The sequence below is a fragment of the Ovis aries genome, chromosome 3 (genome assembly GCF_016772045.2).
Source record: "Ovis aries strain OAR_USU_Benz2616 breed Rambouillet chromosome 3, ARS-UI_Ramb_v3.0, whole genome shotgun sequence".
In the NCBI taxonomy this organism is placed as follows: domain Eukaryota; kingdom Metazoa; phylum Chordata; class Mammalia; order Artiodactyla; family Bovidae; genus Ovis; species Ovis aries.
In genome coordinates this window covers 6,919,136-6,946,668 of record NC_056056.1, presented here as the reverse complement: position 1 = coordinate 6,946,668, position 27,533 = coordinate 6,919,136, and the positions used below count along the sequence as shown (strand labels likewise).

At 53.7% G+C, this 27,533-nt stretch overlaps 1 long non-coding RNA gene across 2 annotated transcripts; it reads right to left on the bottom strand.

Annotated features, from left to right (window-relative positions):
- Positions 1-7,840: 7,840 nt before the first annotated feature.
- Positions 7,841-27,429, bottom strand: LOC132659371 (uncharacterized). 2 transcript variants are annotated; one of them, XR_009599728.1, is made up of 3 exons: positions 26,595-27,429; positions 21,177-26,275; positions 7,841-11,529 (listed from the first exon to the last, which is right to left on the bottom strand). It is a non-coding gene; the product is annotated as an uncharacterized LOC132659371 (long non-coding RNA). The 2 variants fall into 2 exon arrangements; XR_009599727.1 differs by having other exon boundaries at positions 21,177-27,429.
- Between the last annotated feature and the right edge of the window lie 104 nt (positions 27,430-27,533).

Sequence of the window (27,533 nt, the reverse complement as noted above, 5' to 3'; positions counted from 1 at the left end):
AGTAACCTCCCTCATCAATCAGAGACCAGAACCCGGAATAGCCACTGACAGGAGGTGGGATAAATAAACGGCAAAATTCAACTGAACAACGAAAAAGGACGGGTGCTCATGTGCTCAGTGACGTGGATGAATCACCAAAACATGTGGAACGAAAAAGCCAGGCACGGGGACTTCCCTGGTGGTCCAGCAGCTGAGACTCCAGGCTCCCAATGCAGGGGGCCTCGGTTTGATTCCTGGTCAGGGAACCAAGTCCCACCAGCCTCAATGAATCGAAGATCTTGTGTGCAGCAATTAAGACCCACCACAACCAAAGAAATGAATACCGTGTTTTCAAAGCCAGGCATAAAAGAGACCCTCCTCTGATTATACGTGTGTGTAAATGGAAAGCTGTCCGTGGTGAAGAAGGAGAGATTAGCAGATCCCTGTAGGATGGAGCATGACAGGAACATCCCCAGGTGATGGAGCCTGGATTTTTGCCCAGGGTAGTGATCACACAGGAACAGACATGTGCGAAATCGTGGAGCTGTACGTGTAACCCGAGAGCTTTCCAGCTTATGTAAAGGACACGCAGGAAAGTACAGCAAGGCAGAGACACAGTTTGCCCTATTTGGAAAGAAAGCTTCCCACCTCACCGCAGCCCACCTCGTGCAAATCAGGAGTCACCCTGCAGATTCTGAGATCACACCCCGGGGAAGAAAAGTCCTGGGTTCCCTCCCAGAAAAAGAAAAAAAAAAAACAAAAAACCCACCCAAACCCCCTCTTGTCCTATGTGTAAACGAGGACCTGGACCCCGCCACCCCCAGATTTTCCATCCTCTTCCCCGCTCCTTCCCCTCAAGGCCCGAGGGTCCCAGGGGGTCCCAGGATAGGGACCAGGTTGACCGGGAGACCAACCTTCCGGAATGTTAGGTGTCAGGCTGGGAAGGGCCCGACTCCTCCCCAGTAGCTCGGCTGTAACCCGAGCCTCCTCCGGTTAAGCGGATTTCTCCCGGGGCAGGAACCCCCCCCCCCCGCCCCCGCCAGGTTCTGGAATGCAGCCTGGGGTGTGGAGGGTGGGACCGGGCAGGGATAACAAAGGGTGAAACCGCTTTGAAACTCTGCTTCCTGCCCCCCCTCGACCAGTACAAGAGCTGAACAAACAGGCCCTCTCCTCCCAGCTAGGCCTTTGTTGGGAGCGGAGGGCGAGGGGGACCGTCTGGTGCCCGCCCCTCCCCTGGCTGGAATTGCAGTCCCCCCCAACCCCCCACCCTCCAGGCCCAGCTGCCCCCACCGGCTGCGTGGAGCCCGCGCCCTCCGGTTCCTGGGAAGAGGGGCAGAGCACAGATCCAGCGCTTCCTCACTAACTCGTCGGCCTCCAGCATTGGGCCCACCCGTCGAGATGCGATTCAGCCCCACCGCTTGGAGTCCGTTGGAGGGAGGCATCAGGGCCTCCCGCGGTGGTTGAGGCTTCGCAGTGAGGCCCAGACTGAGGTCGTGGGGTTAAAGGCCAGCTTGAGGGGGGCATACCCACCCCCTATCCCCCTACTCCACCCCCCGCCTGGGTGGGCTTCTCCCCTTCTCTACCTCATGAGGCCTCCTTGCCTGGGTCCCGCTCCAGGATTCTGGTTCTCAAACCTGGACAGACTGAGACAGGGGCTATGAAGTGTCCTTGGAACGGTTTTGTTTAGTTTCAATAAGAGGAGCCACCTTGGGACTTCCCTGGAGATCAGGGGTTAGGACTTGGTGCTGGCAATGCAGAGGGGGGCGGGTTTGATCCCTGGTCAGGGAACTAGGATCCCATAAAAAAATTTAAAAAACAAATTTAAGGGGAGCCACATTTATTCAAAAGGGCTTCTCTGGTGATTCAGACGGGAAAGAATCTGCCTGCAATGCAGGAGACCTGGGTTTGATCCCTGAGATGAGAAGATCCCCTGGAGAAGGGAATGGCAACCCACTCCAGTATTCTTGCCTGGAGAACTCCATGGACAGAGGAGCCTGGCAGACTATGGTTCATGTAGCTCCAAAGAGCATCACACCTTTATTTGGAGCCACACTCATCCAGGCACTTCCCTGAATCAAGTGAGGATGGGATGGGAACACAGCCCACTGGGGCCCAGTTCTCAATCTCGCCAAATGAATAGGGAGGGGAAGGGGCAACATTGAGTCTCCAGCCCCTCTCATCCTGCCAACTTCTCCAGAGGTGATGGGGAACAGCTGGGCAGGGCCCCTAGTAAGGAGACCTTCCTGTGAGAGGACGGGCCTTTGGAAGGGAGCCATTTATCCAGCAGGCACAAGCGCAGGGAACCACCAGTATACACGCGCAATGGCAGAGACAAGTAAGGCCACACCTGGGCACCTGTCCCCTGCTCACAGGCCAGTCCCAGCAACCCGATCCCCCACAGGGTCCTCAGGAAAGGCCTCGTGGCTCCCACCACTCTCCCAGAAGACCCCCGCCCCACTTGCTGCCCCACTGCGGTCTTCCCTCCTCCCCCTCTCTCTGCCCTCCCACTGCTGAGCCCCAGCTTCAGCTCCCAGTCCAGTTTCCATCTGCCCTGAACACACAAGGCTCCTCCAAGCCCAGGCCCAGATGGTCTCTGGAGCTTCTCCATCCTTGAAAACTCCCCTCGGACAGGATCTTCACCTCATCTGTGCACCCATGGAACCCCAAGGGAGGACACCCTACTCCCTCCTCAGCCTGCACCTTGGCCTCCCTGGACCCCTTCCTCATTCATCTTGTCCAGGGGCATTGCCTGGGGGCCAGGCCACCGGGGATGGGGCAGGAGCTGGCCAGACCACTGGAGGGAGTCCCCTGTTGTATCTCTTGGTGAAGGGAAAGCCAAGACAGAAGTGGGCTTGATGGCTTCATCCCTGTCCTCAGAAATGTTACAGAAGCTGAGCTGGGTGGGTGGGGCTGAGAACCCTAAAGACCCCCACATCCCACAAACCAGCAGATGTGGTCCGGCTGCATGGGACCTGCCCGTCTCCTCTGGGGCCTCACCCTCTCCAAGCAGCCTCACCAACTCCACCAAGCTGGCCTGGGGGTGGGGGTCTCCTCTGCACTCCCCCTGCCGCAGCCCTGACCACTCTGGACTGCCCTTGTCTCTGCAGCTCTGCCCCTCCCGCACCAGCTGGGTTTCCAAGATTCTGCTCACTGGCAGGCACAGAGAGAGAAGTGGATTCGTGAGCGAGTGAGTGAAGAAATCAACGAAGGGGTGAAAATGAAAGAAAAGGGAAGAGCTTTTCCACCAGTTGCTCATTTACAGGCTTCCCTGCCCTTGCAGGTCGCGCCCACACTCAGGGGAAGAATTTACCCCCTCCCCAGTTAATGTTGGTCATTAACTCAGTGCCTAGACTTGCCTGGTTAATGAATAATTAAACTGGACAAGGGCTGACCTCAGGCTGACCTTGAGCCTCCTCCCGCTAAGTTCCCACCGCAGTCGGATGTGCGACCGCTTCAGGGTGACCCGCTTCCTACGGTGCTCTACTGGTGGGTTCTGAATCCTAGGGAAACACCAGGCACAGAGAAACCCTGGTCCCAGTCCTGGGCGCCCCAGCCTGCCCGCGAGGCTGCCGTCCAGGACATGGGGAGAGGCGACTCTTTTTTCTCCACACTCCTTACCAAAGCCCAGAATTGCAGACCTGAGTTGGCATGTGGGCCTCAAGCTGGACTCTGCCACTCATGCGCCAGTGATGAGAGGGTGACAGGCAGGAAAGCCAGGGGTCTCCAAACGGAGGAAATAAGCTGCAAGGGTCAGACATGCAGGAGTAAACTAACTACAGTGTCAGATTTTTTTCCTTCTCTATACAAAATTAAAAGGAGGTTTCTCTTAAAATTCTGTGTTGCCATGACGACACCTGGGTCCACCTGAACTTACCTTTTCTCAAACCTTGAGCTAACCGATGCGTTTTTCTTATGGAAATGTTTTTCTTAAGCTATGTTAATGAAACTATGTATTTGCTTTGGAATTTGCCTGTCTTCAAAATGATTCCACCCAAGACTAACACTTTTTCTTTTCTCAAACCTTGGGCTGATAATAGCTCAACAAACCATTATTCATACTAATTATTTTATGGCTGGGGGATGACACACCTCGTTCCATCCTATCTCAAAAATAAATATTGTGGGAGAGGGGCCTGGTGAAACTCCCTCAGCCTTGAGGTGTCTCTCTTATCTGGTTAATAGCTTTCTAACTGACATAAAACAGCCTGCTAAAAACTAGCAAGGGGGCACTCTTTCTGCCCCCTTCTGCTGTCTAGGTCAGGAGGTTTGTCTATCTCTTTGATACTTTAATAAAACTTTATTACACAAAAGCTCTGAGCGACCAAGCCTCATCACTGGCCCCGGATTGAATTTCTTGCCTCCGGAGGCCAAGAATCCTGGCGTCTTTCACAGCTCAGCAACAGCGTTTCAGTAACCTGAGGGTCCAGCTCTCCCCCAGCACTGCGCCTCAGTTTCCCCATCAGTCCAACAAGGCGGATGGGCTCAGAATGACAGCAAATCATGCTGATGCTGTGGAAACAGGCAAGTGTTGCAGCCAAGCCAGAGGAGACCTCAGAGACCAGGTCACCATGTGCAGTGAGGGCCTGCAATCACACAGCAAGTGGGCCAGTCGGAGGGCTAGGGGGAGGACACAGGCTCCTAGCCACAGTCCCGGTCTCCCTCCCCTTCTTGGCAGCCCTCCCTGTGGCCCATTATGCTCTTCTCTTCTTGTTATTCATTCATTCAGTGGATAAGTTAGGCAGCGCTCAGCATCAGGGGCCAGGGTCTTGCCCTCAGGGTGGCCCAACCCTGGGGACACAGACATCCCAGGCAGCTCCGATCTAGAGCTATTTGTGAAGGTTTGCAAAAGGGAGGGGTGAGAGAGCCTCCCAGAGAAGGTGGAGGAGGAGAAGGGAAGAGGGGAGACAGGAGTTAACAGCAAAGGCCCCGCAGAACAAGAACGATCCCTTGGGAGAGTTACATGCAGTTCAGTTTGGCTATATCAAGACCCAGGGAGCCACAAGCAGGAGTTTGAAATTAACTCCAAGACGACGAGTCAAAACGTTTGAACTAGGGAGAGGGATGGTCAGAGTGCAGTCTGGAAAGATGGCTGAGTCTGGAAAGAGAAAGCCCAGGAGGTTGTGGGTGTTATGCCAGGCAAGAGCCAGTGAGGTCTGGATCCATGGCAGGAGTTGGGAGAGAAGGAAAGAGCTTTGAGAGTTACTAGGAAGTAGAATCATTAAGATTTGGTAACTGACTTCTGATGAGAAGGTTGGATGGCTCCACCAACTCAATGGACATGAGTCTGACCAAACTCTGGGAGATGGTGAAGGACAGGGAAGCCTGGCGGGCTGCAGTCCATGGGGTCACAAAGAGTCGGACATGGCATGAGCAGCTGAAAAACAAGGACAACCGACTTCTGCTTCTGACCAAGATGGAGTAATGGCGGCCAGATTTCCTATCCCACCTGAAACAACCAAAAAATTCAGACAGAAGAAAAAAATTTAAACAGTGGTTTTCAAGAAAGAACCGTATGAAAGTATTAGAGGGAACTGTGCCTGATGCTCACACAGGGCTGGGAATACTGCCTGTTCCCACCAGCCAGACTGGAAAAGTCATAATTCACAGGGAAGCGGGGAGAGCACTTAGGAAGGTCTTGTCTCAGAGGTGGGGAAGAGTTAGTCCTAGACAGTATTGCTAAAAACCCACCTAATAAATCTTCAAGCAGGACCCAAAAACATCAATTGGTTCCCAGGTAATTTAACTGCTTCCCAGAAGAAAGCTCAAGAAGATTTATAAGAATACAAAAATATCCCAAAATCACAATGTCTGGCATCCACTAAAAATTACCAGGCATACAAGGAAGCCGGAAAACATAAGCCATAAAGAAAAGAATAATCAATCAATGGCAACTGACCCAGAACTGACACAGATGTTAGAATTAGCAGAGAAGGATTCTAAAACAGCTTTTATAATTCTATTCCACATTTTCAAAATGCTACAGACATGAAGATCGAAGAAGGCAATGGCACCCCACTCCAGTACTCTTGCCTGGAAAATCCATGGACGGAGGAGCCTGGTAGGCTGCAGTCCATGGGGTCGCTAGGAGTTGGACACGACTGAGCGACTTCACTTTCACTTTTCACTTTCACGCATTGGAGAAGGAAATGGCAACCCACTCCAGTGTTCTTGCCTGGAGAATCCCAGGGACGGGGGAGCCTGGTGGGCTGCCGTCTATGGGGCCACACAGAGTCAGACACGACTGAAGCGACTTAGCAGCAGCAGCAGAGACATGAAGATAAACAAAAGACCCAAATTAACTTTTAAGAATTGAAAATTGCAATGTCTGAGGTTAAAAAATACACCGAGTGGGATTTGTGGCAGATTAGATAAGGCAGAAGAAACGTTCGTGAACGTGAAGGCATAGCAATAAAAACCATCCAAAACGAAACATGGAGAAGAAGTGTTTTTTTTAAATGGGAAGAACACCAGTCAGCTGCAGAATAATTCCAAGCAGCCTAATATATGGATAATTGGAGTCCCAGAGGAAAGGGGGGAATGGAACAGGAAAATATTGGAAGAACTCATGGATGAAAAACTTCCAAATTTAATGAAATCAGTATCCAAGAAGTTCAATGAACCCTAAGCACAGATGCTTGGTGACTTACTGGATGTGGAAGGTGGAGGAGAAGAAGCAGACAAGGGTAATGTCCTGACTTCTGGCCCAGAAGATGTGGCTGGGGTACCGTGAAGGGGAAGCCTGGAAGAGGGGAGGGCGGGATTGGGTTGGGAAGGGCCTGGGTAGGCTTTAAGGACACACAGGAGATGTCAAGGGCAGCAACCACTGTGGGTTTAGTGTTCAGAAGACAATGGACCGGAGATCGATGTCCAGAAGGCCATGGTTTGGAGATCTAAAGTGGCAATGTGGTCCCTTAGAGGTGCAGTCTGGTGAGGCTGGCTTGGCCCTGCAGTGGGAACATCTCAGGACATGGCACAGAAAGAGGTAGCTGTCCTGAGGATGGTTGGGACCAGAGGGACCTGGAAGAAGGTGGCAAGCACAAATATTCTCAGAAAAGTGAGGGCTAGATAGGTGGGAGGTGGGGAGGAGGCAGGGATGTCTGAATTTTAGACCTCAGAAGTACGGCCGTGCGAGTGATGACCAGGTCAGGGTGGACCATCGTGCAGGAGCCAAGCCAAGTTCCCCGGAAGCAACAGGATGGAGAAAGAGGGAGCCCAGGGTATCAGCCAGGGGGTCCCGGTGGTGCTGGAGGGAGACTGAGCGAGGAAAGGAGGGTTGTGGGAGGCCCCAAAGTCTTCTGAAGTATTGTGCCAGGTGAGGAGAGACCCCAGGGACCAGGGTACAGGAACCCCAAAGGTATGAGGGAGTTGGATGGGGATGGGGGAGAAGCAAGCTGTGGTGGACGGAAGACCATCACAGACCTACCTTAGGAACCACAGAGCTTCCCATGGACAGAAAAAGCATGAACAAGCTCATTTTCTGCACAGTGGGCTCCATCACTACCACCCAGGCCAGCAGCTTAAGGAGGGATGCACTGGACTTCCCTGGTGGTCCAGTGGCAAAGACTCCACACTCCCCAGGCTGGAGGCCCAGGTTCGATCCCTGGTCAGGGAACTAGATCCCACATGCCTCAACTAAAGATTCTGAATACCTCAGTGAAGATATAAGATCCTGTGTGCTGCAACTAAGACCCAGCATAGCCAAATAAATAAATAGTTTTTTTAATATTACTCAGCCATAAAAAGGAACGCCTTTGATTCAGTTCTAATGAGGTGGATGAACCTAGAACCTATTATACAGAGTGAAGCATGTCAGAAAGAAAGACAAATACCGTGCTCTAAGGCATATATATGGAATCTAGAAAAATGGTACTGGAGAATTTATTTACAGGGCAGCAATGGAGAAACAGACATAGAGAACAGACTTAATGGACATGGAGAGAGGGGAGGAGAGGGCGAGATGTATGGAAAGAGTAACATGGAAACTTATATTACCATATGCAAAATAGATAGCCAACAGGAATTTGCTGTCTGGCTCAGGAAACTCAAACAGGGGCTCTGTATCAACCTAGAGGGGTGGGATTGGTGGAGGGGGGAGATGAAAGGGAGGTTTAAAAGGGAGGGGGTATATGTATGTATATATATGTAATCCTATGGCTGATTCATGTTGAGGTTTGACAGAAAACAACAAAATTCTGTAAAGCAATTATCCTTCAATTTAAAAAATTTTTTTTTACTTTTAAAAAAAAGGAAGGATGTTCTTGTGCACCTTGCCTTCACCAGAGGCTCCAGCTGCTTCAGAGGAGAGCCTTGGCCCAGTCCCGATCTGGGCCTTGAAGCCAGGGAGATGGGAGTGGAGAAAAAGTCACGAGGTGACAGACACGGCCTGCCACTGGAGCCTACGATGCTCACAGCAGACAGGCAGGGGCACAGGTGTGAGAGGCCCCAACAGGGAGGTGGCAGGCGGCGGCTCAAAGACTCAGGAAAGCCTCCCTTGGCAAGGGGCCCGGGGGAGGCCTCAGCCTGCTCGGCAAGACCACCTGCTGTCTCCTGCCCCTGCCATCCCTAGCGGCCCGGAGGAGGTGTGGGGAGAAGGCCGTTTCCCTGGACCCCGGCTGGCTGCAGCGGGCAGCTGGCAGTTCTGGCCAGCTTCTACCTCCCTCTTCAGCATTTTGTACCAGGTAGGAGGCAGCCAAGCCCTGCCCGGGTCTGTCTTCTCTTGAGCTCTGCTGGAAGATGGGGAAGCACCCTCCTCCCCACGGCAGTGTGCTGTACTCCCTAATGGACGTGGGGTGGCACACACCCAGGGCGCTGTGTTCATGCTCAGAACGGGCATGGAGGCAAACACAGACACAGGCACGAACATACACAACCTTGGAAATGCGCGTGCACTAGGGAGGCGCTCCCTACACCGACGTGCACACACGTAGAGGACTCGCACGGGCACACACACACACAGGGAAGGCCTGGAACCACAAAGGTGTATACCTGCACCGCATACATGCCACACGTGCCAGCATGCACACATCACACACTCAGAATGCAAATACACAGCCGGTGTCCAGACACACAGCCCCGTCCTGCACATCTCTGCAGCTCCGTGCGTCCACAGAGATGCCCATCCCATGTGCTTCTAAGCATTCAAGGGGATGTTCCACCTGCCACACAAACGTGCACTGAAAACCAGGTACAAACAGATGTACACAGGCACGTACAACGCGCATAAAGATGCACATTTACATAAGTGAGCACGTGCACATGGGTACACAGTTATTCATACCTATACGGGGCTACCCACGCTTATACCTACGTGAACGTGCAGGCTGAGCAGTGCGTGTACACGTGCACAGCCATGCCCATGTACGCAACGCACAGATACACGCGGAGAGGGCGGCCAAAAAGTTCAGCCGGGTTTTCCAGTGCCATCTTTTCAGTTCAGTTCAGTTCAGTCGCTCAGTCGGTCCGACTCTTTGCGACCCCATGAACCACAGCACGCCAGGCCTCCCTGTCCATCACCAACTCCCGGAGTCCACCCAAACCCATGTCCACTGAGTTGGTGATGCCATCCAACCATCTCATCCTCTGTCGTCCCCTTCTCATCCTGCCCTCAATCTTTTCTAGCATCAGGGTCTTTTCAAATGAGTCAGCTCTTAGCATCAGGTGGCTAAAGTATTGGAGTTTCAGCTTCAACATCAGTCCTTCCAATGAACACCCAGGGCTGATCTCCTTCAGAATGGACTGGTTGGATCTCCTTGCTGTCCAAGGGACGCTCAAGAGTCTTCTCCAACACCACAGTTCAAAAGCATGAATTCTTCGGGGCTCAGCCTTCTTCACCGTCCACCTCTCACATCCGTACACCTTATGCACGCACCATCTTATGGAGAACTCCAAGCACAAAGAGGAACACATGTGCTTGTATGTTGTTGTTTAGTCACTAAGGTGTGTCCGACTCTTTGAGACCCTATGGACTGTAGCCCTCCAGGCACCTTTGTCCATGGAATTCTCCCAGCAGCAATACCAGAGTGGGTTGCCATTTGCTTCTCCAAGGCATCTTCTCAACCCAGGGGTCGAACCTGCATCTCCTGCACTGGCAGGCAGATTCTTTACCACTGAGCCACCAGGGAAGCTCGTACTCATCTGTACCTGCGTGCTTATAAAAGCCTAAGTAAAGGCGCTCAACACATTCATGCTATATGGAAAGCATCCCAGGGGCAGGGACTGTGGGCCCTGGTTCACAGTTGCATCCCTGAAGCCCAGCTCAGGGCCCAGTGCCCAGAGGGTTTGCAGGCCTGCAACATCGGGAAAAGCTCAGAGGCAAGAGGGCGACAGTCTGGTGAGGGGCCAAGAGTCCCCTGTGAGTGAATGAGGCTGGGATGGGCCTGGTGGCTGGGGAGAGGGTGCTCAGGACACTTACCCCTTGACTTCTTCCTCCCCTCCTTCCCCATTTGCGCGCCTCTGTTCACCCTCCTGCATACTGATGGCAGGTGGAATGTCAGATGGGGCGGGAGGGAGAGGAGTGTCACAGAAAACAGAGGGCCTTGCAGCCAGGGAGGCAGGTCTTGTTTCAAATCTGGCTCTGTCTTAGTGCCGGGGAACCTAGCCAGGGCACTGACTTTCTCTGGGCCTCAGTTACCTCTAGGTGTTCAGAACAGTATGAACAGGCAAAAAGATAGGACACTGTAAGATGAACTCCCCAGGTCGGTAGGTGTCCAATATGCTCCTGGACAAGAGTGGAGAAATAGCTCCGGATGGAAAGAAGAGGCCCAGCCAAAGCAAAAACAACACCCAGTTGTGGATGTAACTGGTGATAGAAGTAAAGTCTGATGCTGTAAAGAACAATACTGCATAGGAACCTGGAATGTTAGCTAAGATCCCACATGCCTCCAGGCTGAAAAACCAAAATAGAAAACAGAAGCAACATTGTCACAAATTCAATAAAGACTTAAAAAAAAAGTCCCCAAGAAGAAGAAATGCAAAAAGGCAAAATGGTTGTCTGAGGAGACCTTACAAGCAGCTGAGAAAAGAAGAGAAGCGAAAGACAGAGGGAAAAGGAAAGATATGCCCATCTGAATGCAGAGATCCAAAGATAGCAAGGAGAGATAAGCAAGCCTTCCTAAGTGATCAATGCAAAGAAATAGAGGAAAACGATAGAATGGGAATGACTAGAGATCTCTTCAAGAAAATTGGAGATACCAAGGGAACATTTCATGCAAAATGAGCACAATAAAACACAGAAACACTATGGACCTAAGAGAAGCAAAAGATACTAAGAAGAGGTGGTAAGAATACACAGAAGAACTATACAAAAAAGATCTTAATGACCCAGATAATCATGATGGTGTGATCACTCACCTAAAGCCAGGTATCCTGGAGTGGGAAGTCAAGTGGGCCTTAGGAAGCATCACTATGAACAAAGCTAGTGGAGGTGATGGAATTCCAGTTGAGCTGTTTCAAATCCTGAAAGATGATGCTGTTAAATTGCTGCACTTAATATGCCAGCAAATTTGGAAGACTCAGCAGTGGCCACAGGACTGGGAACAGTCAGTTTTCATTCTAATCTCAAAGAAAGGCAATGCAAAAAAAAAAAAAAGAATGTTCAATAAATTTTATTTATTTGAAAGTCGATCAGTTGTGTCTGATTCTTTGTGACCCCATGGACTGTACAATCCATGGAATTTTCCAGGCCAGAATACTGGAGTGGGTAGCCATTCCCTTCTCCAGGGGATCTTCCCAACCCAGGGATCGAACCCAGGTCTCCTGCATTGCAGGCGGATTCTTCACCAGCTGAGCAACCAGGGAAGCCCAAGAATGTTCAGACTACACACAATTGCACTCATCTAACATGCTAGTGCTCAAATTTCTCCAAGCTAGGCTTCAGCAGTATGTGAACCAAGAACTTCCAGCTGTTCAAGCTAGATTTGGAAAAGGCAGAGGAACCGGAAATCAAACTGCCAACATCAGCTGGATCATAGAAAAAAAGCACGAGTATTCCAGAAAAACATCTACTTTTGCTTCATTGACTACCCTAAAGCCTTTGACTGTGTGGATCACAACAAACTGTGGAAAATTCTTCAAGAGATGGGAATACCAGACTATCTTACTTGCCTCCTAAGAAACCTGTATGCAGGTCAAGAAGCAACAGTTAGAACCGGACATGGAACAACGGATTGGTTCCAAATTGAGAAAGGAGTACGTCAAGGCTGTATACCGTCACCGTGTTTAACTTACAGGAAGAGTATATGCTAGGGCCTTCCCTAGTAGCTCAGATGGCAAAGCATCCGCCTGCAATGCAGGAGACCTGGGTTCATCTCTGGGTGGGGGAGATCCCCTGGAGAAGGAAATGGCAACCCACTCTAGTATTCTTGCCTGGAGAATCCCGTGGACAGAGGAGCCTGGTGGGTCACAGTCCATGGGGTCGCAAAGGGCCGGACACAACTGAGTGACAACACACACACACAGAGCACATCATGTGAAACCCCGGGCTGGAGGAAGCACACGCTGGAGTCAAGACTGCCGGGAGAAACATCAATATCCTCAGATATGCAGATGACACCACCCTTATGGCAGAAAGGGAAGAGGAACTCAAAAGCCTCTTGATGAAAGTGAATGGGAGAGTTAAAAGCTGGCTTAAAACTCAGCACTCAAAAAACTAAGATCATGACATCCAGTCCCATCACTTCACGGCAAATAGATGGAGAAACAATGGAAACTGTGAGAGAATTTATTTTCTTGGGCTCCAAAATCACTGCAGATGGTGACTGCAGCCATGAAATTAAAAGACGTTTGCTCCTTGGAAGAAAAGCTATGAGCAATTCTAGATAGCATATTAAAAAACAGAGACATTACTTTGCCGACAAAGGTTCGTATAGTCAAAGCTATGGTTTTTCCAGTAGTCATGTACGGATGTACATGAAAGCTGAGCGCCGAAGAATTGATGCTTTTGAACTGTGGTGTTGGAGAAGACTCTTGAGAGTCTCTCCTCTGCAAGGAGATCCAACCAGTCCATCCTAAAGGAAATCAGTCCTGAATATTCTTTGAAAGGACTGATGCTGAAGCTGAAACGATAATACTTTGGCCACCTGATGTGAAGAACTGACTCACTGGAAAAGACCCTGATGCTGGGAAAGATTGAAGGCAGAAGGAGAAGGGGATGACAGAGGATGAGATGGTTGGATGGCATCACCGACTCAATGGACATGAGTTTGAGTAAAGTCCGGGAGTTGGTGATGGACAGGAAGGCCTGGTGTGCTGCAGTCCATGGGGTGGCAGAGTCAGACACGACTGAGCTACTGAACTGAAGAGTTACAGCTAGGTATTCAGCTGTAAGAATTTTCACTAAGTGAACCCACCGGTATAACTAACCAGCATCCAAATCAAGAAATAGAATATACCTTGCTTCCCAGAATGGATAAGGGTTAGTCTTTATTGTTGCCGTTGTTTCTCTGCGACCACTTAGCCTGTAGCCCACCAGGCTCCTCTGTCAATGGGGATTCTCCAGGCAAGAATACTGGAGTGGGTTGCCATTTCCTTCTCCAGGGGATCTTCCCAGGGATTGAACCAGGGTCTCCTGCACTGCAGGCGGCTGCTTTACTGGCTGAGCTAGCTGGGAACCGCCCCCCCCCCCAGCCCTTTTTTTAATGAGGGTCAGTTTTTACAGAACATAAGGCAGCCGCAGGCCCCGTAGGCCGCCTGCAGTCCCTGGTCCCTGCTCCCCATAAGTTTCTATTTGCCCTCAAAGACAGCAAGGGGGCACTGGTTTCCTCATCTCAGGACCCCTTTGCCAAGGTCCCTGCAACCCACGGGCAGAAGAGGCAGAATCAGCCTGTTAGCCTCCAGCGCTCTGGCCTTGCCTCTCCTCCAGCATCAGTCCAGGGCTACTGTGGCCCACAGAGGGGCCACATCCCCTTCAGCACCACCTCTGGGGACCTCCCAACAGTCCAGTGGTTAAGACTCCTCACTTCCACTGCAGGGGGCACGGGTTCAGTCCTTGGTGGAGGAACTATTAAAAAGATTCCATACACCCTGTGGCAGGGCCAAAACAAACAAAAAAGAAAACAAGCACCATCTCTGGAGCCCCGTTTGGGAAGCCAGGAAATCTTAGGAGGGGGAGCACAAAGACCCCAAGTTGCTAGGCTATTCTGCCTCTTTGATTGAACCGCTTGTTGATAGCACCCAATGTGCATGGACGCACGGGTGCTAAGTCGTTTCAGTCGTGTCTAACTCTTTGTGACCCTAAGGACTGTAGTCCCCCAAGCTCCTCTGTCCACGGGATTCTCCAGGCAAGAATCTTGGAGTGGGTTGCCATGCCCTCCTCCAGGGGATCTTCCCAACTCAGGGACTGAACCCAAGTCTCTTACATCTCCTGCACTGGCAGGCAGGTTCTTACCACTAGCGCCACCTGGGAAGCCCCAGCACCTAAGGTACTGTAGCTTTAAAGGAAGACTCAACCCAGGGCTGAACCAATCCAAAGCCACTGCCCTTACATTGGTGGAGATCATTTTACAGGGAGAAAACTGAGGCGCAGAGAGACCAAGAACAGAGTCAGGACTTCAGTGCAGGATTTCTGCACACCAGGCTTCCAGCCATGGGGGCGAACTTGACCCTGCTATCCTCCTCCTCAATGCCCTTTGTTGGAACACTCCAAGTGCTCCATGACCAGACCCTGTCGATCTCTCCCTGGTGGGACATGAGGTCCAAACCCCTTTTTGTAGAAGGCCTGGGACAGGGTCAAGGGCATTCCCAAAGTCACAGTAGAAAGCCTAGTACTGGGAAAGAGAGAGGCCCTCTCCCCCTCCCCTTTCCCCCTTTCCCTCCCCAGGCTCCCTGGAGGCTGCCCTGAGCCATGTGGTCCCAGGGGAACTGACTTGACCCCCCACTTCTTCTCTTACCATCCCCCTTCCCCTTTTATATGTCAGCACCCACTGAGAAGCACCCCTCTCCAATCTCCCCTCTGTTAGCTGGGTTCTGGTGTCATGGGGCCACTTGTTGGCTGTAATGGGGTGGATAAGGCACTCCCCCCCCTCAGAGCTCAGTTTACTCATCTGTAAAATGGGGACAGGAGGACATGACACGTCTCCTAGAGTCGCTGGGAAGAACTAGCGGTATAAACGTGAAATCAGCTCCCCAACACGCTTCCCTCCAGGCGACCAGCGCAGGCACTCCTCGAAGCCTCCAATTTTATCCTCCCAACAAGCAAGATGTAGGAACTGCCCAGTTTATAGGGGAGGAAACTGAGGCTCGGATCAAACACTTTCCCAGGCAACAGGGCTCCAAACCCTGGCTTACCGGGAACAGGCTTTCCTCCCCGCCAGCTCGCGGGGGCTCTCCGGGGCGGGGGGCAGGGACTACCCTGGGGGTGTTCTCAGCACTCAGACAGGGCGCCGGGTGCCAAGCCCAGGCGGGGCGGCCAGTGCTGGGGGCGGAGGATGCCCGTTAGCTCGGGGTCGGCTTTGGGTCGATACCACGGCGGCGGGATGAATGGGAGAGGGGAGAGGAGAGAGGCAGAGAGGCCGGGAGGAGGGTGCGGAGAGGAGGAGGAGGTGGAGGAGCGCCGCGGGGAGACGGAGAGGGAGGGGAGGGGCGGGGGAGCCCCCCCCCCCATCTCCAACATCCCTGCCCCCTCCTCGCCGCACCCGCCCGGCGGGCTGGGCCCGGGTCTGCAGCAGTCAGCGCCGAGCGCGGCCCCGCGGCCCCGCCGAGAGATCGATAACTAATTTCACCGCAGCGGCCGCCCCAGTTTTTTCCCGATAATTGTGCGCCGGCAGCTGCGAGCGAGGCCCCCAGCCCGGCGCGCGGCCCCCGCCCGCGCCCGATCAATTGACACCGCCACCGGGCGGCAGGAAAACTCATTTCTCTCTCCCTCCCCGGCTCCCGGTGGGCGCGGGCGAAGCTCCGCCTCGGGCGGGGCGGGGGTCGGGGGAGGGGGGTGGCGCGGGCTGGTTCCCAGACTGACTCGGATTTGGGAGGGAGGCTTCCAGGGAACCCGAGGCAGGTAGAGTACCTGGGTCTTCCGGGTCCACAAGTAAGGGGCGTGGCCGGAGGCCTGGGGGCCGGACTGACCGGCCCCAGCCACGGACCTCGGCTTCCCCTTTGGTCCGGGGTGGCAACTGCAACCGCTCCGGCACCCTCATCCCTGCTGGGAGGGAGGACCAAGAGCGCAGTCCCGTTGGCTGGACCTGTGGGTTCGAATCCAGCCTCCACCTGTTACCACTGTGTGACCTTAGCTCTCCCCTCTGTGCTCTTCCTCTCTGAGCCTCAGTTTCCCCATCTTCCCAAAGGGGCTGGCACAGTCCTGGGCATGCAGGGCTTGCTAATCAGAGGCAGTGTGCAAGTATTACATCCTCCATAAATAGCCACTGTCATTAGAGAGCAGAATCTTCATCAGGTATCTGCTGAGCACCCATTGTGTGCTGGGCACCAGTTTTGGGCTGGGGGACCCACCAGCAGTGACAAGAGGCAAAAATCCCTGCCCTTGGGGAGCTGACCTTCTAACGGATGAACAACAAACACCACCTGTATCCTTGCCTGAAGCATCCCGAGGACAGAGGAGGCTGGGGGGTTACAGTCCGTAGGGTCGCACATAGGACACAAGTGAAGGGACTTAGCACGCGCAGGCAAATGAAGTGACTAGTGAGAAGATGAGAAAAGCCAAGAAGAGTAAACTCGGGGCGGGGCAAAGGGTGCGGGGAGGGGGCCAGCAAGGACAGGGCAGCCTCCCAGGACCAGAAAAGCAGGAAGCCTTCTCATCACCGGAGGCCCTTTTGCAAAGCTCTGAGCTGCAGGCTCCCAGCCTGCTGTCTGCTCAAGGTCAGGGAAAGCTGCGCTCCTGGCATTCTGAGGAGGGTGGGCAGGAGAGGGGAGAGCAGAGTGGGGAGAAGGAGAGGTGGGGGGGCGTCCAGAGAGAAAGGGGGTGTGCAGACCGAGGGAGAAGGGAGAGCAGAGCTCCAGTTGCCAGGAGGCCTGGAGGGTCAAGGTCAGAAGGGATTTAGATAGCCAGCCACCCCAGTTGGGACCACGGAGGCTTAGAGAGGGCCAGAGGCCTGCTTAAGGCCATAGTACTTGTGCCAGGTCGGAGGCGAGTCCCTGGGTCTTGACTCCAGACCCTGCAGAAGGGTAAGAAGGGCCCGAGAGGAAGAGAGGAGAGACTCACCCAGGGGAGGGGGCTGGGGGCAGCCCATAGGCCCCAGAGCGGGGCTGGGTGTGTCTTTGGAGCAACGTGGGTTGAGTTAGGACATCTTTGGGAGGACTGGGAATGACTCAGGGAACCCAATCTGCTGACCGAACTCTCCCCACTCCCCTGCACCCCCCTTCCAACCAGTTACCCAAATCTGCCAGAGAAGGCCTAAAGCCATCCCATGGTGGTGGGTGAGCCAGGCAAGGGTGGGGGCCTTTGGCCACTGGGGAGGTGGGCTGTGCCGGGGCTGAGCAAACCTCAGGACCCTCCCCCTGCCTCGGTTTCCTCATCTCAAAAATGGAGCTAGTGGTGAAGTTCTGAGGTTCTGTTTCCTTCTCTCTGGATTCCTGGCACGCCCAGCCCCATCACGGGGTTGAGAGCAATGACTCTGCAGAAATGAAAGCGGGAGACGGCTAGCAACCAAATGAGGTTAGCAAGGGGAGGGAAGGGCTGGACTGGGTGGTTGGGATTTGGAAAAAACAGAGCAAGGCCACATCTACCTACCTGTCTGTCCGTTTGTCCATCCATCCTTGCACCCAGTCATTCAGCATGTACTTAGTAAGCACCTACTATGTGCAGGGCATTATGGAGGGGAGTGGGCATAAGTTCCCTGCCTTTCCCATTCTCTCGCTCTTCCCACGACCCCCACGCTTTCTCTTGAGGAGTGGTGGAAGGAACACCAGATCGGCAATCAAGGTAGGCCCCTGGGTGGCCGCTCTGTGCCCTGGCTGGACTAACAACCCCGTTGAGGGCCAGGCCCCCAGCATCTTGTTCAGTCCCTCAGTCCTCCTGAGGCCCGATGAGGTGATGAAGACAGGACTCACCCAGGGTTGTGCATCCAGAAGGCTTTGTCTGACCCAGAGCCCAGTCCACCTGTCCTGAGCCTGGGAGTTGTTGTTTAGTCACTCAGGCATGTCCGACTCTTTTATGACTCCATGGACTGTAGCCCACCAGGCTCCTCTGTCCAGGGGATTTCCCAAGCCAGAATACTGGAGTGGGTTGCCATTCATTTCCTTCTCCAGGGGATCTTCCTGACCAGGGATTGAACCCCCATCTCCTGCATTTGGAGGCATGTTCTTTACCACTGAGCCACCTGGGAAGCTGAGCCCAGGAGGAATGATGGTCTATCAGGAAGGATTTAGGGATCCTGGGCAGAAATCAAGCTTTGGGAGTTCACAGTCACTTTGTCCTGCCCCTCAGTGGATGGTTATGGCTGCCAGTTATTCCCGAAAGGTCTCCATGGGTCAGCCTAGCAGCTGCCCCTTTCCCGCACCCAGTGGTGGCTGTTGCCCTGGGAGGCCATGCAGGGTCACTTCGGCCTCCACACTATTCCCTGAGCCAGCCCAGGCAGAGACCAAGCCTCCCTTTTCAGGGAGATGTGTGCTCCATCGGCTGTTACGCCTCTCAGAACACCATAGCTGGTCACATCCTAGCCCTTACGCAATTCTTCATCTGGGGACATGGGGTCCCATCCTCCCTGGGCCTTGGACCAAGGGCCCGACTTGATGGCAAGGGAAGAGCACAAGCATAGTAGCCACTGTCTGGCCCTGGAGCAGGGGCCTGATGGAATGCGGCGGCAAGCCAACCACGTGCCCAGAGCCCACAGCCAGCTGGTGGTGGTGTGTTCCCGAGAGCTAGGACACCCGGGCCAGAAACAAGCTGTGGAAATAGGATTGCCTGTCTGGGATGTCCCTCCGCCCACCCGAACCCCCTCAGCAGTCGGAGGAGATCAGCTGTAACACCTTCAGGGCAACCCTTGATCCCAGGGAACAGGAGCTCTGGGATGCCTCCTCCGAGGTGCATCTCATAAGGAACCTCAGACAAACCTGGGGCCTGGGCACCCAGGCAGCCTTACCGGGGAACTCGGGGAACTCGGGGAACTCGAGAAGGCGGGTTTGTGTTAGTTCTCTTTTCTCGTTTATTTCACTCTCCCATCTCCCACCCTCACTCTTGCCCCTGACAAACTACTCATACCTCAGCCTTTATTTTAGCCAGTGTGCAGGGAGCCCAGTATTATGGGCTGGATTAAGCCCCTCCCCAAAATTTGTAGGTTGACGTCCTAAGCCCCAGTACCTTAGATGTGACTGTGTTTGAACATGGGGTCTTTAAAGAGGTAATTAAGTTAAAATGAGGTCATTGGGGTGGGCCCTGATCCAATGTCTGGTGTCCTTCTAAGAAGAGCAAGGACCACATGAAGCCACAGCAAGAAGGTGGCCATCTACGAGCCAGGAGAGAGGCCTCAGAGGAAACCAACTCTATTGATACCTTGCTCTTGGTTTCCAGTCGCCAGAAATAGGAGAAAACTAATTTCTGTGGCACTTTGTTATGGTGGCCCCAGGAAATACACAGGGATAGTCTGTCATCATTCCCATCTTGCAGCCACAGAAGCGGAGGCTTCGAGAGGCAAAGGGCTTGCCCAGGGTCACACAGCTAGTGACAAGCAGAGCTCGAATGCAGACAGGGGCCTCTGAACGGCAGAGTGCAAGCCCTGCACGCCAGGGATGCTAAGAACCCTGTGAGTCCTCAGACCCCCAGCCCAGGGTCCCCAGCCTCCCCTCCCAGGTCTGGGAAGCCCCTCCTTCCAGCCAGGCCCACCCCTCCTTCTCCAGCTTTGACTGCAGTGGCCTTGGGAGGCTTCTTTCAGCTCCCGCCTCTGGGCCTCTGGTTCCACTGCTGCTGCAGCGCTCAGCTCTGCCAGCTCACTCCCTCCCTCCTCTCCTCTGAAGTCTCTCCTCCGGCAGCTGTACACGCACAGGCACACACACACACACACACACACACGTGCACTCAGCGTTCACAGTCTTTCGGCAGCCACTCTGAGGCTCTTTCTATTACCCTCCCCAATGCCTGCTGCAGACCAGCCACACAACAGTTTCAGGGGCACCCCCTGAAGACCACGCCCTTGTTGCTCCCTGTGTCCCAGTTCCCCAGTGAGCTCCCTCCTGTCCCAGCAGGGGCGCTGGGCACAGAGCACCTCCCTAACTCCCACCCTCTGCAGCAGGGACTGGTATTGCCTCCATCTCCCATATGAGGAACTAGAGGCCCAGAGAGGGGGAGGGCGCTGCCTAAGGATGCACGGCAATGAGTGGTGGCACCGGGATTCATCCCGAGCCTCAGGACCCGGGTCTCTCCAGCAGAGGCCAAACTCGGAGAATGGGATGAAGTCCAAAACGTGGCAAACGCAGGCCCTTCCCTGAGAGCAGGCTATGATGCGAGGCAGAAGGCAGGGACTGGGTGTGCGCACCCAGAGGCCATCCCCCTCCCGGCCACTGTCCTGATCACCACCCCCCAACCATGGGTGCTCCCCTCCCCCAAGGTCAAGCACGAACCTCCACCCAGCCCACACTATTCCCACGTGGTCACCTGATCTTTGGGTACCGGCACTCTTCAGCGCCCCTCAAAGGCTCCCGATGTGGAGGGGAGGATGCCAGCAGTGGCTACCCTTTATCAGGTAGCTCCTATGTGCCAGGCTCTTCACTGTTTTGTAGCAACGTAAGAAGGAGCCAGGCCAGGCCTGACCTCCAGGAACACATGGTCCCAGTGGGACACACACACACACACACACACACACACACACACACACACACAGTGATCCCGCAAGCAAGGGGAGCTTTCTGATCACAACAGATGCTGGGAGAGAGACGCAGTCAATAATGGAGTGGGGCCTGCGCTGGCGGCTCAGTGGTAAAGCATCTGCCTGCCAATGCAGGGGACGTGGGTTCAATCCCTGGTCTGGGAAGATCCTACATGCCTCGGAGCAGCTAAGCCCGTGCACCACGACTACTGAGACAGAGCTCTAGAGCCACGAGCTGCAACTAGCCCACGCTCCGCGAGAAGAGAAACCACTGCAATAAGAAGGCGGTACACCGCAGCAGAGCAGCCCCTGCTCCTCGCAACTACAGAAAGCCCACACAAAGCAGGGAAGACCCAGCACAGCCAAAAATGAAATAAATCAGTTCAGTTCAGCCGCTCAGTCAGGCCTATCTGACTCTTTGTGACCCCATGAACTGCAGCATGCTAGGCTTACCTGTCCATCACCAACTCCCGGAGCTTACTCAAACTCATGTCCATCAAGTTGGTGATGCCATCCAACCATCTCATCCTCTGTCGTCCCCTTCTCCTCCTGCCCTCAATCTTTCCCAGCATCAGGGTCTTTTCCAATGAGTCAGTTCTTCTCATCAGGTGGCCGAAGTATTGGAGCTTCAGCGTAAGCATTAGTCCTTCCAATGAATATTCAGGACTGATTTCCTTTAGGATGGACTGGTTGGATCTCCTTGCAGTCCAAGGGACTCTCATGAGTCTTCTCCAGCACCACAGTTAATTCTTCAGTGCTCAGCTTTCTTTATAGTCCAACTCTCATATCCATACATGACAATAGGAAAAACCATAGCTGTAACTGGACAGACCTTGATTGGCAAAGTAATGTCAAAGTAATGTCTCTGCTTTTTAATATGCTGTCTAGGTTGGTCAACAAATATTTATTTTTAAAGAAATAATGGGGTAATTTGACTCAGTCTCAGGAGAGGTTAAGGAGGGCTTCCCAGAGGGTGGGGCCCTAGAGAGGAGACCTGAAGATTGAGTGCAAATCACCAGTTAAAGAGGGAGGGAGCAGCATGGCAGCGTGAGGGAACGGCATGTTGTGTTCCAAGGGCCTGTACAGGGAGGCCCAGGAGAGGAGGGGCAGAGAGAAGGCCTGTGTAGCGGAGCTGGTGGAGGCTTTCGACGAGGCTGGAAGGGTTCCCAGGGGCTGGGCCGTGTGGGGCCCTGTGAGCCACGTCGCACTCTAGTCTATTACAGTTCAGTTCAATCACATGGTCGTGTCTGACTCTTTGCAACTCCATGGACTTCAGCACGCCAGGCTTCACTGTCCATCACTAACTCCCGGAGCTTGCTCAAACTCATGCCCATCCAGTCGGTGATGCCATCCAACCATCTCATCCTCTGTTGTCCCCTTCTCCTGCCGTCAATCTTCCCCAGTCTATCACAGGCAGACTGTTGTGTTTCAAGACCCCTGCACCAGCTGCACGGGATGGAGAATGGGGTCAAGGCACAGAAACAGGCAGAAAAGCGAGAGGCTGGCAGTGCGTCCAGGTGAGAGGGCCTGGGGATGTGTGAGCTAGCATGAATATTTTTTAAAAAAGACTCAAACCTCAGCACAGCAGCAACAAGGTTCCAGGAGGAACCTGGAAGAGTCTTAGTTCGTGGACATACAGTTTTACACTTAAGGAAACTGAGGCCCGGAGACAGTAAGTGCTTTACGCCACCTGAGTCTGCTGGTTTATTCATTTAACATATTTTTGGAGTGCCTACTTGATGCCAGAGGTAGGGGACATAAAGATGAGCCAGACAGACCTGTCCCACTGTGCCAGGAGTGTGCTGGCGCCAGACCTGCATGGATCTCAGTGCAGGATGGTCATGGCTGGGGGCGAGGAATGGGGGGGACGGGGGTGATGTCAATGATGACAAAATTACACGCACTCAGCATCCTCTAGCACCAGGCACCCTGTCAGGCCTTCTGTAAACAAGATCTCGTTAATTGCTACAGCACTGCAAGGGAGGACTGAGGTGCCATTGTGCAGATGACAGGGTCAAGGGTCAGAGAGGTGGCATGGTCTGCCTCACCCAGGCATGAGGGAGGGACCCGGCAAGCAGGCAGTCTGGGCTAAGCGCCCGGACAGCCCTCGCCCCCACACACCCCACCCCAGGTTGCCCTTCTCCTGGCCTAATCAGATCCTCCCCGGGACCGGCTGGAGCTGGGCGGGGGTGGGGGTGGTGAGGAGTGGGGGGCGCCTGGAGAAGTACTGCCTGGCTTGGTGTCCCCTGGGGACACTGGGAGGTCTGTGCCCCTCCCCCCATTCAGTGGAGGGCCCAGGCTGGGGGATGGAGGTCACGGGGAGGTCAGGGAGGAAGGAAGGAGCGGAATGCCTTCTGTGCTGAAGGCTGCAGGGGTCTGCCTTCCTCTTACCTCTCTGCTCTCTCCTCCCGCTCCCACGGTTAAGCCAACTCCCTGAGTCCAGGTCTGCGCAGGGGAGAGACCAGCGAGGGAAGCGGAACGCTCTGGCCTCCCCCTGCTCCAGACCCCTCCAGGGCACAGTCGTGACCCCACCACCATCTCTCCCTGCAGGAACACATGTGGCACATCCCTCCAGCAGCGAGAAAGCACGCGTGTGCACCAGTAAGTGATGGCAGCCTCCTCGCTCATGCACCCAGACCCACTCATTCATTCATTCACCCACTCATTCATTCATTCAACAAAGTTCTGAGCACCTGCTCTGGGCTAGACCCCATGCGGAGTGCCGGGGACAGGGGAGAGCAAGGCATTCTAGGTTTCTGCCCTCAGAACAGGCCCTCAGAAGGAGAAAGGATGCTCACAAGCGATTATCCAACCTGGCGGTTAGTGCTGAGGCCAGGGGAGCACATAGGAAGGAGGGACCCGTGAGGCCAAAGGTGGGGTAATCATCCCAGTGGGGGTAGCAGTCAGGGAAGGCTACCTGGAGGAGGTCATCTTCTCAAAACCCAGACTGAGTAGGAGCTAGTCAGTGAGGAGGAAAAAGAAGTATTCCAAATGGAGGAATACTTCGCACAGAACAGCGTGTGCCAAGGCCTGGACGCCCACGGGAACATGACCCACTTAAGGAACAGAGAGGAGGCAGGCAAGGCTGGATCTCCGCGTGCAAGCTGGGGACTTGGGGAGGCAGAGAGGCCGCAGGTGCCAGACGGTGCTGGGTCCTGGAGGTCACGATGAAGATGTGACCTTCTCCCTGGGGCAGTAGGGGGGCTATGAACAGGGGCGAGACAAGTACAAGCTGAATTTCAGAATGCTCATCCAGGCTGCGTATATAACTGCACACAGGTCCCAGCACAGGCATACCTGTACATGCGCACCTGGACACACGCAGGGTGACACCTGTGTGCCTGGCCCGGTGCTGAGCTCTTCTCACACATGCACGACATCCAGGTGGGCACTACAGGTAAGTCCCACTGATTCTCTGCATTTTACAGAAGAGGAAACAGGCTTGGAGAGGTGGGGGGACCTCCCAGAGACCACGTGATGACTCAGCGGGGCGGAGCAGCAGCACCCCGGCACCCCTTCCCAGCTCGTGACTCGTGGGCTCGGAGGACTCATGATAAAACAGGCAGCTGCGGGGAGCAGCCCAGTGGGCCCTCCTGCTCTGCTCTGAAAAGGCGCTCTCCTGTCTCTCTTGTTCACCTTGCAGCCCCCCACCCACCCCACCCCCAGTCAAAGGGGCTGGTTTCCTTTCCTGGAGAAACTATAGATGACCCCGTGACCTCATGAAGCTCCCACCCCTGCCTCTTTGTAAAGCAGGGTCACGGGTATTACTTCTTGTCTTTCTGGAACAGCAGGGCTTGCTAAGACCTGGGAGAAGAGCTGGTGCAACCCCACAGTTTGGGCTTCCTGTAGCTACCGCCACAAATAACCACAGATTTAGTGTTTGTGCTAAGTCACTCAGTCATGTCCAACTCTTCGCGACCCCATGGACTGCAGCCCACCAGGCTCCTCCATCCATGGGATTTTCCAGGCAAGAATACTGGAGTGGGGTGCCATCGCCTTCTCCTTCCTGTAGCTACCACTGCAAATAACCACAGATTTAGTGTGTGTGCCAAGTCGTTCCAGTCGTGTCTGACTCTTTGTGACCCCCATGGACTGTAGCCCGCCAGGCTCTTCTGTCCATGGGATTCTCCAGGCAAGAATATTGGAGTGAGTTGCCCTCCTCCAGGGAATCTTCCCAAGCCAGGGATTGAACCTACGTGTCTTACATCTCTTGCATCGGCAGGCAGGTTCTTTTACACTAGCACCACCTGGGAAGGGGCAAGTGGCTTAACACAAATTCATTTTCATTCAGTCCGCGGTCAGAAACCTGTTCCTTTTGTGGGTCTAGTAAGAATCTGTTTCCTTGCTTTTTTCAGCTTCTAGCAGCCCACATTTGTTGGCTTGTGGCCTCATCCTTCTCCTTCAAAACCAGCAGCACAGGGACTCCCTGATGGTCCAGAGACTAAGACGCCCAGTTCCCAATGCAGGGGGCTTGGGTTTGATCTCTGGTCAGGGAACTAGATCCTGAGTGCCACAACTAAAGACCTCGCGTGCCGCATAGAAGACTGAAAATCCCACGTGCTGCAACCGAGACCCAGTGCAGCCAAATAAATAAAATAAAATTTTAAAAAGCCAGCAGTACAGCACCTTCCAATATCTTCCCGATTCTGCCTTTCTCACCTCGCTTGTGATGATGACGGGCCCACCTCTCCCAGCCTGACTATAAACCTTTGGTGGGGGCTCAGCGGGGCTTCTCCCACATCATTCCTCCCCCAGCCCCCACACAAGACCCAGGATAGGTATGAGGCTTCTTACCACTGCCTAAAAGACAGGGAGCCCCATCCAGGCTTCTTGGGAAGGAGTCAAGATGCTCCTGAGGTCTCAGAATCTCTGGCTTCAAACCAGAGCCCCATCTCTCCCTTGCCAGAGACAGCTGGCTAAGGAGGAGTTGCAGTTTGAGTTGGTGAGGACCCACAAGTCCTGTATGAATTCCCCTGGGCCTGACTGGTATCTCCTGCTTTGGGGAACAGTGCCAGCAGCCAATTAGCTAGGCCTCACCAGGCTCCAGGAGGCGAAGAGCGGGGAGGGGCTTCAAGACCTGGAACCAAGAACATTCCAGGGAACTTGGAGCAAGGAGTCCTTACTCTGCTATATCCCGCTGGGCCACCCATGGGGAGTCTTGCTCCCTCTCTGAGCCCCTGGGGTCCACTGGGAAGATCGAACTCATCTTGGAGCCCTCCTCCTGGGTTGTGTAAGGATTCAGGGCAACTGCTTCAGTGAGTACTGAGTATTAAGAATGGTTCAGGTACTTTCCTGGTGGTCCAGTGGTTACGACTGCATGCTCCCACTGCAGGGGGAGTGAGTTCCATCCCTGGTGGGGGAAATAAGATCCTGCATATCTTGCAGTGTGGCAAAAAATAAAAGAACAGCTCAGACTTGCAAACCAGCCAGACATGGGCCTTTGAGGGGCCCCGGTTTACTGTGAAAACAGCAATGTCTCCACCTGGATCCTGGAGAAGGTGATACACACTGGAGCTGCAGGTGAGCAAGAAAATCTCTGTGGTTATGAGACCCTAGAGAAATGGAAGCTGTTTGTTACCACAGCATAACCAAGCAAGAGTTGACAACACACACTCTCTCTTTCCCGCTGCATCCACTTCCAGCTGAGCTGCTCACTCTCTCCTCTTCCTGACCACCCTCTTCTCTCAAGAACCCTAGTACCCAGGATCCGAGGATGGAGAAATCAGGAAGTAAGCTGGCTCCTCCCTCTCCCCCTGTTTCCACATTTCATTGGTTACTGGGGTCAGGTGAATCTCCCTGGAGTCTAGGATTCCTCCCCTTAGCTACTTGGCCCCTCCCAGAACTCCATGTTTGGTGGTATACTGTCCATACCCCAATTATTGGAGCAGAGTTCAGTTCAGTTCAGTCAATCAGTCCTATCTGACCCTTTGCAACCCGATGGACTGCGCAGTATCCCAGGCTTCCCTGTCCATCACCAACTCCCGGAGCTTGCTCAAACTCATGTCCATCCAGCCGGTGATGCCATCCAACCATCTCATCCTCTGTCATCTCCTTCTCCTGCCTCCTTCAACTGGAGCACAATAAGAAACCTTAAGCTGGGGTGCAGCGTGGATAGAATTCAGGGTGACTATCATGAACTTGGGTGGGAAAAAAAATTGCATCTTCATTTTCACTGCCCTTTACCTATACAAGCTAGCATTTCCTTCAGTGAGGAACTTACCCAACAGGCCCTGTATTCAGCAGTACCTGCGGCTTTGTTTCCAGTAGGAATCATTGATATCTTCAGACCACATCAAAGTTGATGCAGATTTCTCAAAATCTCACTCATCCCTTCTTCTCCATTTTATATCTGCTGCTAGATCTCGTTAATGGTTAATAAAGTAGCATATTTATTGTTTCATCACAAATATGGTTTTAAAACATATCTTGATATCTGCATTTCAAATTAATTGGCTTCCAGTGTAATCCTATGTATTTTGGTCTACACTTACAAACAAGTCAGGGTGTGGAGTTGTCACCCAATGAAAAAGTCACCATCCGCGCCTGCCCCTTCTCCCCTGCCACAAGGGAAAAGGATTGAGGCCTTGAATTCTTGAAGAAGCAGGGCCAGGAGTGCAGCCAGGAATTCTGCAGGGGGGTGGCGGGGAGGCAGGAGAATTGGTAGGGACCCAGCGGGTGGGTGGCTGGTGTCTAGGTGGGGGTTGGGTGTCGGCGGGCGGGGGGCGGGGGGAGGTCGGTGGGGGGGTGGCGCCTAACGAGTCTGTCTGGTTCTCTGGGCCTCTCTCCTTGAGGGATGGAACCTCAAGGCTG